Consider the following 18,507-nt stretch of genomic DNA (forward strand, 5'->3'; position numbering starts at 1 on the left):
CGTCGATTGATTTCAAAAATATTTGATTTTTTTCCAATTTTTTAACAGTTGTGAAAAGTCTTCTCATGTAAACACTTATCACACGTAATAGAATAATTGCCACCTAATCCATGACATTTTATTTCATAAAATTTTATATTTCCACCACACTTACACATCACATCTCTTCGAAGTTCTGTAAGAATGTAAACAAAAGTCTCATATCAAAGATTCTATAACCTTCGAAATCAACCTCAGGATAATCTAGAGACGACAGCTTACGGGCAGAAGAACTTTTTATTTTTTTATTAGCATAAAAAAATTTGAGTCTTTTTTTTCTGCCAATATAATTTCTTGTATCAGCTTTTCTGTGACGCTGACTTGAAAAATTCATTATGCACACGCTATATAAAAATATAAATTTATTATGAAAACACTGTTTTTATAGTATATATTTCACTCTAACTTTATAGTATATATTTATATTATTTTTATATTATAAATTTCACTATATCTTTTAGATATTAGATTTTATCAGATCCAATAAATGACATGTAAAAATTGACATTAGAGGTTATGTTATCCTTGTTGGCCTTATGAAAATTGTACATATAGATATAGATCTATGTATAAAAGTTACTGTAGCTGAGAGGGCCCCCTGCTGCTCATGATGGTCTCTAGTCTTCATGAACAGTAGCGCATTTTTTTCGACCTAACACTCTGAAGTTAGCTCGTAAGCTTGAATTCGGAATAAGGCCGTTACCGGTCACAGTCGAAAAGGAACAGGGAACAGATATACAGCTTAGATAACAGCACGCTGTTCCACACTTATATAGATATACTAACCAATGTTATCTTGTATATGTTCCTGTATCTGTATTTGTTCCCTGTTTTTTTTGCCTGTAAAGGCCCCAACGGGTCTTATACATAGGTAAGTATAACTATAGATATGAGGAACAGCGAGCTGTTCCTTGTATCTGTATCTGTTCCCTGCTGTGGATATAGGTTGATTTATTTTACTTTTATATAGATGTACATAAGCAACATGGCGGGAGTGCGGATGCCTCCCGATAAGTGTGTCTCGAATTTTGAGTGTCATAGCAATAAAACTTCAACAACATTATTTTGCATCATATGTGATGCAGTATATCATTTTAGTTATTTAGGACAAAAAACAACCGACATCAAATTCATAAGTGGTAACTTAATAGTGTGCCCAGAACATAGTGACACAAACCTAACCTCAAAAATAGAAGAGGAAGGTTTAGACGATGCAACAAGATTACTGATTGTACAAATAAAACTGAATAAACCGGAAGAAGTAAGGAGAGATCTACTACTTGAAGTTTCAACAGCAGAACAGGATGAACTTGACATCAATATTGAAGGAAAGTACAAGCTAATAAAAAATGAAAACCTTCTTCTGAAACAGCTAGTCAGCGAATTGAAGGAAAAAAACATACTACTTAGAGAAAAATTGCTAAATAAACAAAATGAAAGCCCTGCGGCTAGTTTTTCGTATGTAGAAGTTACAAGTTTTCCTAAACTGTTACAAAAGAAAGTGCCTAAGATAACTGTAAAAAATGTGAGTAATAAAGCAGTGGACGTCAAAAAGAAAGTTATAGAGTGCTTAGTTACTGAAAAGAAGATACAAACAAAAAACTTGTACGTAAACAGAACTTGTTATCAATTGCTTGAATAGTGAAAGTGCAGTGTTGACTGAATCGGTTTCGAAACATAACCTTGAAGGCATATGTGAGATTAGGAAAGATACGTTGAAGAATCCTAAAATCAAAATTGTCGGAATCGACAACTGCAGTAACATGGAAGTGGAGGACATAGAGGATGACATAAACATGAGAAATTTTGGGAGTTTTACTAACAAGGGGCAAGTACATATACACAACGCATACCACGTGACACTACAGGCTACGGCTTGGGGGCTAACGTGCAGACGCGAGAGAGAGAGAGAGATTAGATTAGATTAGATTAATTAATTTTTATTATTGTACATTATGTTGTACATATATCAATATAAAGAAGTAAAATAAAAAGTATAAGGTATTCAGTGTGTGAGTTTGGTGTAGGCGTGTGTGAGTTTGGTGATAGCACGAGTGACGAGTGTGAAATGAAATGGTATGAGGTGAGATGAGATGAAAGTGGAAGTGTGGATGTTTGTGTGATGTTTAAGTGTTTTCCATATTGAAAAAGTAATTTTTCGCTAGTATTTTAAAGTTAGATATGGATTGTGTGTTACGTATTTGAGATGGCAGGCTATTCCAGAGGTAAGAGGCGCTGATGAAAAATGAGTTCCTTAGTGTCTCCGTTTTGAAGGGCGGAATGTCCAGTGGAGTCACCTCACCCCTCACAGGCCTGAGCGCGACGTGGAAATCAAAATAGGCAACTAGATAAGATGGTGTAGAGGTGTTGAAAATTTTCTTTAGAAAACAGGCCATAAAATATTTCCTACGTCCGGCGGTGGTGAGCCATTGCAGCTCACGCCTGTAAGGGGAGATGCGCTCGTCCCTCCTTACACCATAGATGTAGCGGATCCCCGTATTGACAAGTCTCTGTAGTTTTAGGTCAAGTTCTTGTGATAAGTCACAGTAAACAAGTGAGCAGTAGTCAATGAGAGGGAAAAGGAGTGCCTGCACCAGATGTTTGCGCAGCCTGAGGCTGGTGCTCTTCCGAAAGAAATAGAGGCGATACATTAAAGAGTGAGCACGTTTACAAATTTGCGTAACGTGCTCTTTCCATGTGAGCTTGGAGTCTAGCACCAGCCCCAGATTACGCACAGATGATTCAAAATTGACCTGGGCTCCCCCTATATTTATATAGGTGTTAGCGGTATTAGGTGAAGCATTTATATAATAGGGGGAACCCAGGACAATAGCCTTGGTTTTAGTAACATTCAGTTTAAGCCTGTTCAAAGCAGCCCAGCTACTAATCCTCTCGGCGTTAGCACTCATCCTGACAGAGCAGGAGTCGAGCTCCTCGAGGTGGCATTGGCTGTAGATCTGCAGATCATCCGCATAGATGAGATGGGACATATCTGCATCAAGGCAATAGCCAATGTCATTGATGTACAACGAGAACAGCAGGGGTCCTAAGACAGACCCCTGTGGAACACCGGTGTTAAGTGGTAGAAATGCAGAGATTTCATTGTTGTCACCAATGACTGCTTGCTCTCTTCCCGATAGATATGATGCAAGCCAGCGGATAACCTGCTTAGAAAAGCCGAAAGAGGATAGCTTTCTGAGTAGCCTGACGTGACACACCGTATCAAACGCCTTGCTAAAGTCAAAAAGAAGTAGAAGGGTGACCTTCTTTCTGTCCATCCCAAGCCTGACATCGTCAGTCAGCTTAATTAAGCCGGACTGCGTGCTGTGGCCAGTGCGAAAACCAGTTTGGAAGTTGTCGAGGTAGAGTCTTGACTCTAGGTATTCAGATATCTGGTTGTGCACCAGCCACTCCAGCGCCTTGGATAGAAAACAAAGTAGAGAGATCGGACGATAGTCTGTTACAGCAGTTGGAGAGTTGATCTTATTTAATGCTCTTACGAGCGATGATTTCCAGGCCGAGGGAAAGCAAGCCTCGCTCAATGACAGGTTAAAAATTTGACAGAGTAGAGGAGCGAGTATTGGCAATGCTTTAGTAATTACAACCTGTGGGATGCCGTCACTCCCCCTGGCCTGGGTATTAAAGTGCGATACTGCAGCAGACACGTCCGACTCAGTGATTTCCCTAAAGATGAAGTGTTTAGGGAGGTCTAGACTCTCGAGGGTTCGCAGATATTCCTCAACTGATGGAGCTTGAGGATCATTTGAGATGGAACTAAAGTGATGGTTGAGAGCATCTGGAGAGAACCGAGAAGGTGGAGAAGATTTAGAGGTAGAAATACCGAGTTTTTGTAGTTCCCTCCATATCTCTGCAACGTCGGTCAGGGTTGATAGGCGTGAATAATAATAATCCAGCCTAGCTTCCTCAATCCGTTTGTGGGCGTCATCTCTGGCAACTCTATAAAAATATAGGTCCCAAAGTAGACGACTTCTGCGAAAACGCCTGTAGAGCCTATTCCTTTCAGTTAAAAGGTCACGAAGAGCCGCGGTGAACCACGGGTGACGTTTGCGTCCGGGAGTCACAGTTTTTAATGGGGCGAGAATGTTGATGGCGTTTGAGATGTTAGTGTTGAGAATAGTGATGCATTCGTCTAGTGATGGCGTGGCGAAGGATGACCAGTCACATGGAGAGAGAGAGAGAGAGAGAGAGAGAGAGAGAGAGAGAGAGAGAGCCGTCAGCGGACTGGACCTGGGCCTGTGGCCCGCCGTCTGCTGCACGAGCGTGGCTCGTGTTTGAGCGTCCCAGCGTAAGCCCTGCGTGGCTAAACTGTGCGCGGGAGGCCCTACAGCCACCGTGTTGTAGGGAAGGGCTGGGCGAAATACATGTGCAATAAAACTTAACCATTGTGTGTGATCATTTTCCCCTCTCCCTAGCGTTCTCCCAAACGTGATGATCGCGGTCAAATCCTACGTTTAGAAAAATCCTAGTGGATGCGAGGCTCTAGGTGTTGCGCACCTGTGTTGGGAGGCACAGCGTCGCACAATGTGGATCTTGGTTAATAATAATATTAACTATATTGTGATAAGATTATAGTCGGCAAAAGCCTAGCGCTGAAACACGTCCGCTCACATCGGAATTCCAGAGTCAAGAGAGGGAGGGACGCGAGTCGGCTGCTGCCGCTTGCGCTTAAGTCAGACTAGGTGCTCAGACGGGGAGCTTACGCACCCATACATGTATGAGTAGGTGTAGCTCATTTTTACGCAATCTTCGTAACCATCGATATAAAGGAACCTCTTTATGTAAGGGTCGTACAACTATCTAGTTTGTTTACGTCTATTCCGCAATATAGAATGTACATAATTCAACACATTAATTTTTAACTATTGGATCTTATTCAGTCTTTATAGACTCTATTTTAATTGTGAGATATGGAGGAAACTTAAAAACCTTGAAATGACCACCTCTAAGGCACACGTTCCTACTTGCCTCCCCACAGATAATCTCAACAAGCATTTTGGTTCAATCTCTTACGATCCTCTTGCTCCTGCTGTTGAGGATTATCTGCTTACCCTTGAGAGTACATATTTTCCTGAGCACTTCAACCTCAAAACTATAGCGGAATCAAATGTATTGGCTGCTCTGAATAACTTCAACACCCAGGCTTAAGGCAACGATGGCATCCCACAGGTTGTAATTTCTAAAGCATTACCCATACTTGTTCCCTTGATATGTTAAATTTTCAACCTGTTTTTAAGTAAGTCTCGTTTCCCCTCTTCTTGGAAGTTGTCACTTGTGCAAGCACTTAACAAATTCAGCTTACCAACTGCTCGGACTGATTACTGTCTGATCTTTCTCCTCTGTTCCAAGGCACTAGACTGATGATATCAGGCTAAGTATAAACCAAAGGAAGATCACGCTTTTTCTTTTCTTCAATTTTAGAAAGGCGTTTGACAATATCTGTTACGTCGAGTTTCTCAGAAAGCTATCCTTCTTCGGCTTCTCCAAGCAGGTCATTCGCTGGCTTGACTCTTGACTCATGGGAAGAAATCAGGATATCATTGTCGATAACAACGAACCCTTCACCTTCCGCCTTCTCAACATCGGTGTACCACAAGATCGGTGTAAGGTCCTTTCATGTTTGCGTTGTACATCAATGACATCGGCTTTTGCCCAGATTCTAATGTGTCCCATCTAATCTATGCGAATGACTTGTAAATATACAGCCAATGCCACCTAGAGGAGCTCAACGCTTGTTCTGTCAAGATGAGTGCTATCGCTGATAGGATAATAGGCTCGGCTGCTCAAAATCACCTCAAACTTAATGTCCTTATAACTAAGGCAATTGTCCTGGGCTCACCCTACTACATTAATTCATTATCTGTAGCTAATATCTTCATCAATGTAGGAGAGGGGGGCTCGTCGATTCTGGGATTGGTGCCTGACTCCAAACCAACGTGGAAAGAACATGTTACACAGCTATGCAAGTGTGCTCACTCATTGATGTGCAGGCTATACTTCTCTGGGAAAAGCACCAATCTTGGGTTGCGCAAGCATCTTGTGCCAACGGTCCTATTGCCAATCATAGACTACTACTTACTAGTATACTGCGACTTCTTAGAGGGTCTTGATGCAAAACTGCAGAGACTAATAAATTCTAATACAGCTGTGCCCTCTTACATCATGACTTTTTACGACTTCAATGTCACACTTAGGCCTGTGAGGGGAAAGGTGAGGTCCTTAGATATGCCAACCTTTACGACAGAGTTGCTGAGAAATTTATTTTACGTCAGTGCCTTATATCTATGGAATTCTCCACCATCCCGCATTCGCAATATACAATTGATTTCACACTTCAAACAATTAACTAATCAACACTCTTTTAACCTAGAAAACACATAACATCCATTAAGATCACCTAAATTTAAGCCTTTATCCCTCAGCCCTCATCCTTCTTTTCACCAAATTTTATCATGCTCATGCTTAAGGGAGGTGGGAGCTATAGCTTCGCAAATCCGCCACGGGGTATTTAGTATTTCAAATGCCAAAAAAAAACTAAAAGCCGTATTGACATTTTCTTTCGGTAGAATGATTCACTTATCTCAAACCTATGGCGCTCTGCTCATTATATTGATGAAATTTCAAATTAAAACAAGTTAATAAGCAAAATTGATGTTTGAGATTGGCGCTGTAATCGCATAAACACGCGTAAAGACCCGCTCGTATTTCACAACTTTTACAAAAACCAAAAGTCCGATTGGTATTTTTTTTTGATAGAATGATTATCTAAACTCAACACTATGGCGCTCTGGTCTTGGTTTTTTATTGTAAGCTTTATTCAAAAAGTTATATGGAACAGAAAAACAGCGTTTTCAGCTCCTACATCCCCTTAACACTATCTCTCACTCACTCACACAACAAAAAATGTTTTATCTTACTTCGAATATATCTGTAAATTTGTATTTAATAGAAAACAATGTACAGCAATAAATACCATCTAATGTAATCTTATCTCTAGCATGCTTACTCTTTTTAGTGCCGTGACTTTCCTTCTTGCTTCTGACTTTATTTTCTTCATCACCTTCTCTTTTAGCGCCTCCTACCTCTTTCTCCAGTCCTTCATCATTTTCTGACTGCCCTACTCTTTCTCATTTATAATTGTTTTTATGCCTCTAAACTGTTACAATACTTCATCCATCTCTTCTATACCCTACTCTTCTTTATTCGTATTTGTACCCATTGCTGACCTGAGTAACTTCGTACTTCTTGCAAATTTGGTTTTCTTTGTTATCCTTCACTTTTTCTTTTTTTTTTTTTTTTTTGGTGTCTTCCGTCTCTGCTAGGCTTCTATCTTTTCTTTTATTCCCTGTTTTCTTGTTCTGCTTGAAGCTTCCTTCTAAATTCCTTTGCCTTAGCTCTTTTTCTCCTCTCCCTTTTTCTCTTGTTGCTTTGCCTCTGTATCCACTTAGAGTAATGTTACTAATTCCTGCTGCCTCCACTGGGTGGTTTTTCAGCGACGCTAGTTGCGATAGATATGTAGATGAAATATTAATGCTTCATATTATTCGTTCATACATCTACATACATTTCCATCCCTCTCGCCCGAATTTCCAAAACAATATTACGTAACAAATATTCTCTAGTATAAAAAAGTGATACCGGAAAATTAAAGCCGAGAATAGATTAGTTGATTCTGATGAATCAAGAAATATGATTGGCTAATGGCGGCGCTGTAGCCGATATGTGAAAAGGTAATTTGAGCACCAAGAAACTTTGATATTTTGAATATAAATAATGAAATTTTATCAAAAATAGAAGGCAATGTCAAAAAATATATAAGCATTGATTCATTGCGGATAGTCAAGATCTATGTGAGTGGAACATAGAAAACTTGGCCCTAAAGGATTTGGTAGGCACTAATTTAAGTTATTTTATTAATTTTAGCTCACTGTCCGTAAGATTCCAACTGAACGAATGGTTCTTCTGGTCTCGAACTCAAGGAGGATACTTTATTCACCGGTAGTTTTAGTATGAATGCCGGGATTTTTATTTAAATGTTTAGAAAATGTTTTATACACAAAAAGGTGCCAGAATAAGCAAAAAAAAATTAATTTAGTTTTTTCATTGCCATGTTACGTCGTACGACGTATGCTTACTATTAGTAATATTTCTTTATGATTTTAACAATTCGATATGGCCTAAATTAAATAAAAACTGATGAATCTCAATCTTCCAATGCGTCAGTGTCGCTTATGAGTTGAGTTCGCAAAATGCAAAATAATCACTTTTGTAATACGTTTTCGATTTACCTTGCGAATCAGCGAAATGATAAATCAGCAATTCGTGACGTTGTAAGCGAGCGCTACTTTTCATGTATACATTTTCCGTAATTTTAAGTTTGTAAATATTGCAAAAATTACACTACGAACGAAGGTTTTAGAAAGCCTTATACGCACTCAAACGAGCAGTTTTTCGTCGTCAGTCACGAGCTCCGTATCGCGCCGGTCCGACAATCGCTGACAATTATTTTAAAACTTAAAGCCGCCTAGCCGCAATTATATATTTCTTACAAAGGCTAAATATACATATTTTATAAACTACAAGACTTAGTTCTTTTAAATTAAGTGAGAATATTATTTTACATTGAAACGATATTTATTATTTACTTCCACTTCTAAAAATTATATGAATAAACGATCGGTTTACCGTAACAGAGATCTTGTGAGTTATATTCATTTACGAGAAAATCCAAACTACCCAGTAGCAGTCTACAGCTGCAATCTACTCAACTAGTACACGGTTCAACGTAAAGGTAAGTTTCTCATTTATTTTACTAACAGTGAGAGTGTTAGGCGCGAATTAACAATTTCTTACAGCCTCGCCACTACACATATCATTACGTTCCTATCTACGTACCTATCTATTCAATTTAGGATAGTCAGGTCGTAACAGCCAAATCATTTTTAAGCATTAAAATTAAAATTCCTGCCTACATACTAAAACTACAGGTGTACGAAGTATCCTCCTTAAGTTTAAACCCAAAAGAACTATTCGCTCACTTGAAATCTTACGGACAGTGAAAAAATTCACAAATCCTTGCGCCGAGTGCCACAATTGGTCAGCAGGGATAATGAAGGTTTTAGCATGTTGAAATTAAGGTATTCATACTAAATATAACTATAAAAAATTTTAAATGATTTACTTTAATTTTGTGATTTTTACTTCTAATTCTTTTTCTCAGGGTTTAAAGGTGTTGTGTCCCCACGGATTAATTTGACTTCTTCAAAAGAAGAAATTCCTTTTGAAATGACAAGACGACAGTTTCCAGTACGATTAGAATATCCAATGACAATCAACAAATCGCAAGGCCAAACATTTAACAAAGTTGGTGTGTATCCAATGTGGCGCATAAAATATGGAGCGTGAAACCCATGTTTTCATAGCACATTCAACAAAAACAATAGTAAAAATGTTCTAATTTGTGAAATATCCCACCAAAAAGTATGTACAACTCATGATAGGACATATTATTGACAATGCTGACGGAATTCCAAAATCAAAAATGGTGGACATTATACCTCCACCAAACCCATTTTACTGACACGTAATGGATCATTCTCCGGCAGGGATTGGAATTTGTTTTTAAGTCCAGTTAAAATATCTGTAAGACCATCTTGCATAGGTGCATCCGTGTTTGAAACCGAAGGTGAGTCAGTCTCTGATTCAAAATCAACACTCATACTGACGTTTGGAGATGACAAATCATGTAGTTTGTAAAAGGATTTTCTACATGTATCACAAATCAGTGAAGATGTTGGATAATCAGGATAGACATCTTGAAATTCTTTGGAGATCTTCCTAAAAGATTTGCTGTGTCCTGTATTAATATCGAATGGATTAACGCATCTATCGATACGATATTTTTCGCAGGAGAAGACATTGTTGTAGGATATGAGAAAGCACAACCAAAACAAAAAAATGTTAGAAATAACAAAATTACGGCTGGTACAGTTGAACAAGGAGTTGCCTTAAAAAGGATGTTGAAGAAGAAGTCGCCAATGTATCTATTAATGTACCTATTAACTATCCTAAAAAGGACTGTTGGAGAAAAAGTCGCCTATGAATAAAGCCGCTGATGGACTTGCTCACCAACTATCCTGAAAAAGACTGTTGGAGAAAAAGTCGCCGATGAAGAAAGCATTCCTTGAAGAAAATATTCCTTTCTATGGGTTGCTAAACGTGGGAAGGGGTTGGGGGTGTAGGTAAAAAGGAGGGATGAAATAAATCACTTGAAAGCAATAAATTCCTTTGCCACAAAACAGTTTTATTTGCTGAAGTGTTTGCACAAGTTGTCATTGGACACGAGTCGTGTACTTGCAGCATTAGGCTGTTGGAAGAGGGGCGAGGTACAGCGCTGGACCCGGCCTCCTTATGTGCCCTCCGCGACGCTACTTCACTTGTGGGTAATGCACAGCCGCCTAGCGGCGCGCCGCGGTACTTGCTTAAACCCAACTACCCCACGCTCGCCGAGCTCAATCATTTATTTAATCAACACTTCGGCACATCTGAGGAATGCGTGCAAAGTGAGTATAAATCTAAAACCAAATTGCTTAAACCCTACTACACCACGCTCCCCGAGCTCAATCATTTATTACAACACCTCGGCACATCTGAAGAATGCGTGCCAAGCGAGGATAAAATCTAAAATCAAAGCGCTTAAACCCAGCTTCCCCACGCTCCCCGAGCTCAATCATTTATTTAATCAACACCTCGGCACATCGGAGGAAGGCGAGCTATGCCTGGAAAAAATCCAAAACCAAAGTGCTTAAACCCAACTACCCCACGCTCGCCGAGCTCAATCATTTATTTAATCAACACCTCGGCACATCTGAGGAATACGTGCAAAGCGAGGATAAAATCTAAAATCAAAGCACTTAAACCCAGCTACCCCACGCTCCCCGAGCTCAATCATTTATTTAATCAACACCTCGGCACATCGGAGGAAGGCGAGCTATGCCTGGAAAAAATCCAAAACCAAACTACCCCACGCTCGCCGAGCTCAATCATTTATTTAATCAACACCTCGGCACATCTGAGGAATACGTGCAAAGCGAGGATAAAATCTAAAATCAAAGCGCTTAAACCCAGCTACCCACGCTCCTCGAACTCAATCATTTATTTAATCAACACCTCGGCACATCGATACTTTAAACTGATCAAAAATCATTTGTTGCGGTAAAATGGGTTTGGTGGAGGTATAATGTCCACCATTTTGATTCCTATATGAAAAACAAATAAATTATCTATAGATCTCCAAAGAATTTCAAGATGTCTATCCTGATTATCCAACATCTTCACTGATTTGTGATACATGTAGAAAATCCTTTTACAAACTATATGATTTGTCATCTCCAAACGTCAGTATGAGTGTTGATTTTGAATCAGAGACTGACTCACCTTCGGTTTCAAACACGGATGCACCTTTGCAAGATGGTCTTACAGATATTTTAACTGGACTTAAAAACAAATTCCAATCCCTGCTGGAGAACGATCCATTACGTGTCAGTAAAATGGGTTTGGTGGAGGTATAATGTCCACCATTTTGATTCCGCCATTTTTGATTTTGGAATTCCGTCAGCATTGTCATAATATGTCCTATCATGAGTTGTACATATTTTTTGGTGGGATATTTCACAAATTAGAACATTTTTACTATTGTTTTTGTTGAATGTGCTATGAAAACGTGGGTTTCAGGCTCCATATTTTATGCGCCACATTGGATTTTTGAAAAGGCCAGAACTTTTTCAAAATCCCTTGACCAGACGATCATTTTGAGACCTCAAACGTCTTGTTAGGTTAACCCAAATTTTGGGTGCACTGATTGTCGGGTTCACGTGAAACGTCCCATATATATGATAAATAAATAAAATATCTTCTATTTCAGATATACATGGGCCACATGCAAATAATGCGCTATGAATTATAAATAATAATAAACAAATAAAATATGTCAGTTGTTGAGAAAAGATGTGAATAGCTCCACGGAACACAGGAAAATTAAAATAACTCAACATTTTTAGGGCCCAAAAATTTAAAAGCCCAAAAATATTAAGTTTAAAAATTTCAAAATTAAAAAATGTTAAGGCCCAAAAATTTCAAGGTCTAAAAGTTTTAAGGCCCAAAAATTTGAAGGCCCAAAATTATATTAGACTCATAGACGTTGTCTAGGTGTCAGGATAATTCCTAGATGTTAAGTTAGTGGGAAAAGATGGGAATGGTTTCACAGCACACAGATACATTAGGCACTTTAATATAATCTCTTCTTCTATTATATTAAAATGTGTTTGGTAGTCCCCGGCTATAAGTTCACGTCATCCCTAAAACTACGCCGCCGGTCAAGGTAAACCGGAAGTTGACCAGAAGTCAACCGGAAGTCGACTAGAACTGAACCGGAAGTTGACCAGAAGGGAACCGAAAGTCGACTGGAAGTGAACCGAAAGTCGACTGGAAGTGAACCGAAAGTGAACCGTAAGTGAACCGATAGTGAAGCGGAAGTGAACCGAAAGTGAACAGGAAGTAATAGGAAAAAATACAAAATGACCCGGAAGTGACCGAAAATAACCGGCGATGAACCAGAAATATACCGAAAATACACAGGAAGTGACTAGAATAATGTATATTTGCTGAAGTACTCCTAAGGAGTAAATCGGAAATTAATCAATAAATACTTAATAAAAATTTTAAAATGTTTGAAAAGTATTATTCCTAAACTTTAAATAATGTTGAAGCCTTTCTCATACATAAATATATATATTAGGGTGTATCAAATTTTTGTACGCACTTTGGCGACTCGTAATATTGCGAAAATTTTAGTAGTTATATCAAATAGAATGTCTGTAAAATTTAGGCGCATAAAGTCTATTGCTTCCGCTCTGTCAAAAGTCAAACAGTCCAAAATTACCACATTTTTGCTTAAAAATTTTTTTTAAATTCTTTAAACAAATATTAAGAAGAAAATGTTCTGATACATTTTTTTGTAAACTGCATTCCTTCTTGTTGATAAATTATTGAAGTTGCGGAAATTTAAGTTGAAAATATTGAATTCAACACTTTAATGAGTTTTCGACAAGAAGGAATGCATTTTACAAAAAAATGTATGCAAACATTTTTCTCTTAAATTTGTATAAAGAATCAAAAAAAAAAAATTTTCATCATTCTTGGCGACCTTAGACAGAGCGGAAGCAATTGACCTATGCACCCAAATTCTACGGACGTTCTATTTGATATAAGTACTAAAATTGCCGCACTATTACAAGTCGCCAAATTGCGTATAAAAAATTCGATAAGCCCTAATATACATATTACATATTTTAGTGTTGAAATATCATAATATTTAAAATTATTTACAATTCTAATTGTATCCAATACTAAAAATCACATAAATTCAAATCATTTTCGACAATGTACATTAAAATAAATATATAATGAAGTGTACAGTTGAACACACTTCAACATTAATGTGATAGTTAAATTTTAATAATTAGTATGGACTATATGAAAAACAAATAAATTATCTATTTATCTATTAACTGTGTAATTTATAATATATTATTTATTGATCTATTATTGATAAGGTATTATACAATACTATACTGTTTTAATCAAATTTTCATTTTAGCAACGTTTTTTTTGCTATTTTGATTTGATAAATATACAATGTCATTGTTATCCATATCCATCGGTAGGATTCTTTCAAAATAATGAATACAATTATTAGTTGTTTTATCAGCTAAACTTATTATTTTATTATCTATATTATTATTTGATTGATTTTTAGCACATACTTTTTCTTTGTGTCGGCTTCTAAAAAAGTTAATTAATGATTGCTGTATACAATACCTCAAGTTTCTCAATATTAATTTTATCAAAATTAAATTTAAATTCAGCAAATTTTATTGCGTGAGTAGCGTTTCTTATTATTGAAATTTCAGCAATTGTTCAAAATAAATTTTATTTTTATAATCTTCTGAGATTGGAAAAAATGATAAAGTTAATGTATCATACATTCTAATCAAATGTTCTCGCATTTTACAAATTGTAACGGAGTGTAAATTTGATCAACGAATAACGCGCTAAACGCTGTCTCAGCTGCTTTTGTTTTGCTGGATCTATGCGCCGCCTGACACGTGCTCGGCTGCTTAACTGCATTAGATACGAATAAATAACGCCCGCGGAGGCGGCGGTATTCGTAGGAAGGAACGGGAATCGGAAGTAAACGAGCGAGGTTTAGAAATTACGAAAAAGCTCGTAAAATAATAAGACTAAGTTATATTTTACTAGCGCATCAAAACCGTGAGTTTAAAAATACAAAAAAATAATAATAATACGCGAGTAGCCAACAACTTTGCGACTCGCCGCGACGCTGGAATAATCGCGCTCGCACGCTTATATCGCCTTGAAGGTCGCGTGCGCCGGATCACCCTCGCGCGGGTAATATACACTCTCATGCACACAATCACAGTCACTGCGAGTCACAGAAACCTCCTCGATCTTGTCGCCGACGCTCCTGATCCCTGCCAGACTGCAAAATTAGAACGTCGCTGGACCGCTAGGCAGGGAGATCGGGATACCTGAACTCCGCGTCGCACTCACACACAAGATTTAATATGATCCGCTGGACTCAGCACAGCACACGAGATCACGAGCGAAGTCGCGTATTTACTTTCCGATGGCCGAGAGCTATCTGAGCGCGCACCTAAAGGATTAGCCCGCACGCTCGCTCTCTATCTCTCTCGCTCTTATTCCCGAATTCGCACGTGTTTTTCCTCGCGCGCGCGAGTCTACCCTGTTTCGTCGCGGCGCAGCGGTACGAGTTAGCCGCGGTGCTCAACTCGTTACAAAATATTAAATTGAACATTGCACGGGCAAATATTAAATACAATAGCGATTGCAAATGCTATAGCAAAAACACCACATAATAATTAGTCTGATACCGTACTCGTTCAAAAGACGCGTTAATTATCTTTATTTTGAAACAGCCTATCAACAAAAATTGTATGATCATCATCAAGACATTTTTTGTTAATACTATTAAAAATTTATATTACATTGTGTTTGCACCACAAACAAATCCAGTGTCCGTTTGTACTTGAACCAGAAAAAAGTATTTGAATATATTCTTTATGTCTACCAATAGGTTAAATATTAGAAAAAAAACTTAACCAAAGTAAAAAGGTTAAGCGCGTTTGATGTTTTGCGTATCATCATGATTGTTGAATATTAATCTGAAAAGTGAGTGGAAGAACTCAGAGTGAGTTCCGACAAGGAAAAGGATTGAGTGAGTAAAGGGTTCTTTAATTAAAAACACACTATTTCGCGGTAAAAGAAAAGTGCACTTGCTATGGCATAAAAACTCTCACGGTTTTGAGGGAAAAGCCGTAGCAAGCATGAACTTTATTCAACTAAAAGAAAGGAAATTATACAAAGAAGAAAGACAAGAAAGAGACTCTAAGAGAGAAAAATAACTGATAAAGACGCACGCAAGAAACGCAAAGACGCGAGGTACCTTTGACGCACGCAGATAGCTCTCTTACCGCTATATCGCAAAGAAATAAGCTGCAGCTGAAGAACACGCTGAGCTGGCCTCACCGTAGTCCGCTGCTGCTTTCGTCCTGGTCCCTGAGGCCTGAAAGCCGGCCCTGGCGAGCGAGAATATGGTCCGCAACCGTGTACCAAGCGCGCCCTAACGTCTCGGGGAGCCAGCCGCTTGGCACGAGGGCAACAAGGTGTTGCCGCAGCTTGCTCGTCCTGGAACCACGTCCACAACGTGGGCACTTTCCAAAAGTACACTTAGCCTTACGCCTCAAGGCACACACACACGCAAACGACGCGATCGCGAAATTTCCGCAAAACGCACGAACACTAAAGCACGACGAAGTGAACAGTGATTGCTCTTAGAAGGGCAGATCTCAAATTCACTTTACAAAGCAAACGTAGAGAAGCGTAAGGAAGCCAAACGTACGAGTCGTTTGGCGTTCCTAACAGGAGTGAGCGAGCGCGGGCCCTTCGCGCGCTCGCGAGCGGGGCCAGTGGCGCGCGCCTTGACGCATGCGTGCGCGCCGCTCAACGTCACAACGGAGAGCGCGCAGCGGCGCGAAATTCAAATACCCGAACCCGCATCTACACTACTTAATTGATTAATAATGAACTAAACAAATGTCAATAATATTCTAATTCCTATTTCAAAATTCATTGTAGTATATTTCAATTGACGTTCTTTTCAAGTTCTATTGTTTTTCATGCAAATTCATATTATTGATTGTAAATAATAACTGTCATTCAAAATAAACCTATCTTTGAGTAAACATCTTTGTACTTTCTCTAAGTTTACTCTATACATATACAATATTTTGGTGGCAGAATTGGTTTCGAAAATACGCCGATTACTTGATTTTCTATATTCTACTTTAATATCACGCAGATAAAAATAGTGAAAAGTGCATATTTTCAATACAAATCAACGTAATCTACTTCTCAAGTACAACCCAAAGCTCCTCCGATTAAGTATCAAGAATATCATTTGTCCGACGGAACGACAGTCAACGATTATTTCAAGAGATTCGAGTGGGCATTACTACTGAGTAAAATTTTGGAACAAGAATACGGTGATTTCGCTCGAGTATATATGGGCGCAGAAATTAATAATATTCTAAAAATTCTTGTTGCTCCTGATAAACCAGAAAGTCGTACGTATCAACAGATTCGCACTATTTTAATTGCAGATTTCGACGTCAAGAAAAATAAATATGCAGAAAGTGTTAAGTTCCGACAAATTGAACAGCTACAGAATGAATACATTGCTAATTTCTCAGTACGATTATAGCAAGAGGCTACGTTCTGCGAATACGACAAATTTCTCGACAGGATGCTGATTGAACAGCGCCTACATGGTCGTACCGATCGTGATATGCACGACGAAATAATCGCCAAGAAACCTACTACATTCAAAGACGCTTACGAAATAGCACATACATTAGAGTCAACTCGTCAAACAGCGGCTGAGGTTACCTCTACTTTTAATAAGATACATGTGCTATCTTATTTAGCGACGCATTTCAAGCATAAACGGAATGCTTCACATACATCGCGCAGTGCTTCTCGGAAGCAAGATCATGGTGAACAAGAAGGTCAGTACGCTTGTTATGAATGAGAAGAACGTCACAAACGCAGTGAGTGTCCATTTCGTACTTCTGAGTGCCATAAGTGCAAAAAACGTGGGCACATAGCAAAAGTTTGCAGAGCTACATCTTCGCTTTCTACTTCTCAGATACAAAATTCTGAAGAGCCTGCACAACAAATAGATACATTGAAATTTTTCAACGTAGCCGAAGAAATCCACGTTATTGATAAGTCTTGTGGTAAAAAAATACTTCAAGTGCTCATTGAAGGCCACAAATTAAATATGGAATTAGATTTTGGTGCACCATATGGTTTCATTGGTAGCGATACACTTCGTAACCTCAAACCTAATTTTCAATTTCAGCCAACTTCTAAGAAATTCATGAGTTACTCGCAACATCGCCTCAAGTGCATCGGGGCTTGCTCTGTTAATGTCTTATTTGGTTTTACATCTCGTCAACTTCCGGTCTATGTTATTCAAGGCTCTTACGATTCCTTATTTGGTCGTGAATAGATCGCACAATTCAGTCACGAAATTGATTGGACCGAACTCTTTTCTCCAATCAAGGTTAATACCCTTTCTCCTTTTCCATCTTCATTAACTCGTAATCAATAAGCACAGCTGGATCAACTTTTGACAAGGTACGCTGAAGTTTTCAATGAAACAGCTGGAAAGCTACCTTCAGTTAAGGTACATTTTAAACCTGGAACTTCTCCTGCTTTTTGCTCATGCTCAAGATTTAGCATATGCGTTACGCGACAAATATTCTAAAGCAGTTGACGCTAAACTTGCGTTTGGATTTTACAAAAAAGTTGATTTTTCCGAGTGGGCTTCGCCTACACACGTCGTTATTAAAAAAATGGTGATATTCGCATAACTGGCAATTATAAACCTACGTTGAATCCGCGTATAATAATAGATGAATGTCCTATTTCAAAACCTAGTGACACTTTCAACAAAGTAAAAGGAACCAAAATTTACGCACATCTTGATATTACAGATGCTTATACTCATCTTCCTGCTGACGACGAGTACAGTCATGCTTTAACCCTCAATATTCGTACACATGGGTTGGTTCGTCCTACACGAGCTGTCTACGGCGCACCTAACGTTCCTGCAGTTTGGCAACAGCTTGTCAAAAATTTTTCAATTATTTATACGCTCGTCATTTTACGCTGTTTACAGATCACAAGCCATTGACACAGATATTGTATCCTGAAAAATCACTTTCTATTCTTTGTATCAGTCGAATGTCTAATTATGCTGATTACTTAGCTCATATCAACTACGAT

The 18,507-nt window shown here is 38.5% G+C and overlaps 1 protein-coding gene across 6 annotated transcripts in view; it reads left to right on the forward strand.

Moving 5' to 3' along the window:
• LOC107981625 (sodium/hydrogen exchanger 3) overlaps positions 1-18,507 on the forward strand; it is a 347,213-nt gene that overhangs the window by 240,400 nt on the left and 88,306 nt on the right. The window lies entirely within an intron of this gene.

This window comes from Nasonia vitripennis (assembly GCF_009193385.2).
Source record: "Nasonia vitripennis strain AsymCx chromosome 1 unlocalized genomic scaffold, Nvit_psr_1.1 chr1_random0007, whole genome shotgun sequence".
NCBI classification, from domain to species: Eukaryota; Metazoa; Arthropoda; class Insecta; order Hymenoptera; family Pteromalidae; genus Nasonia; species Nasonia vitripennis.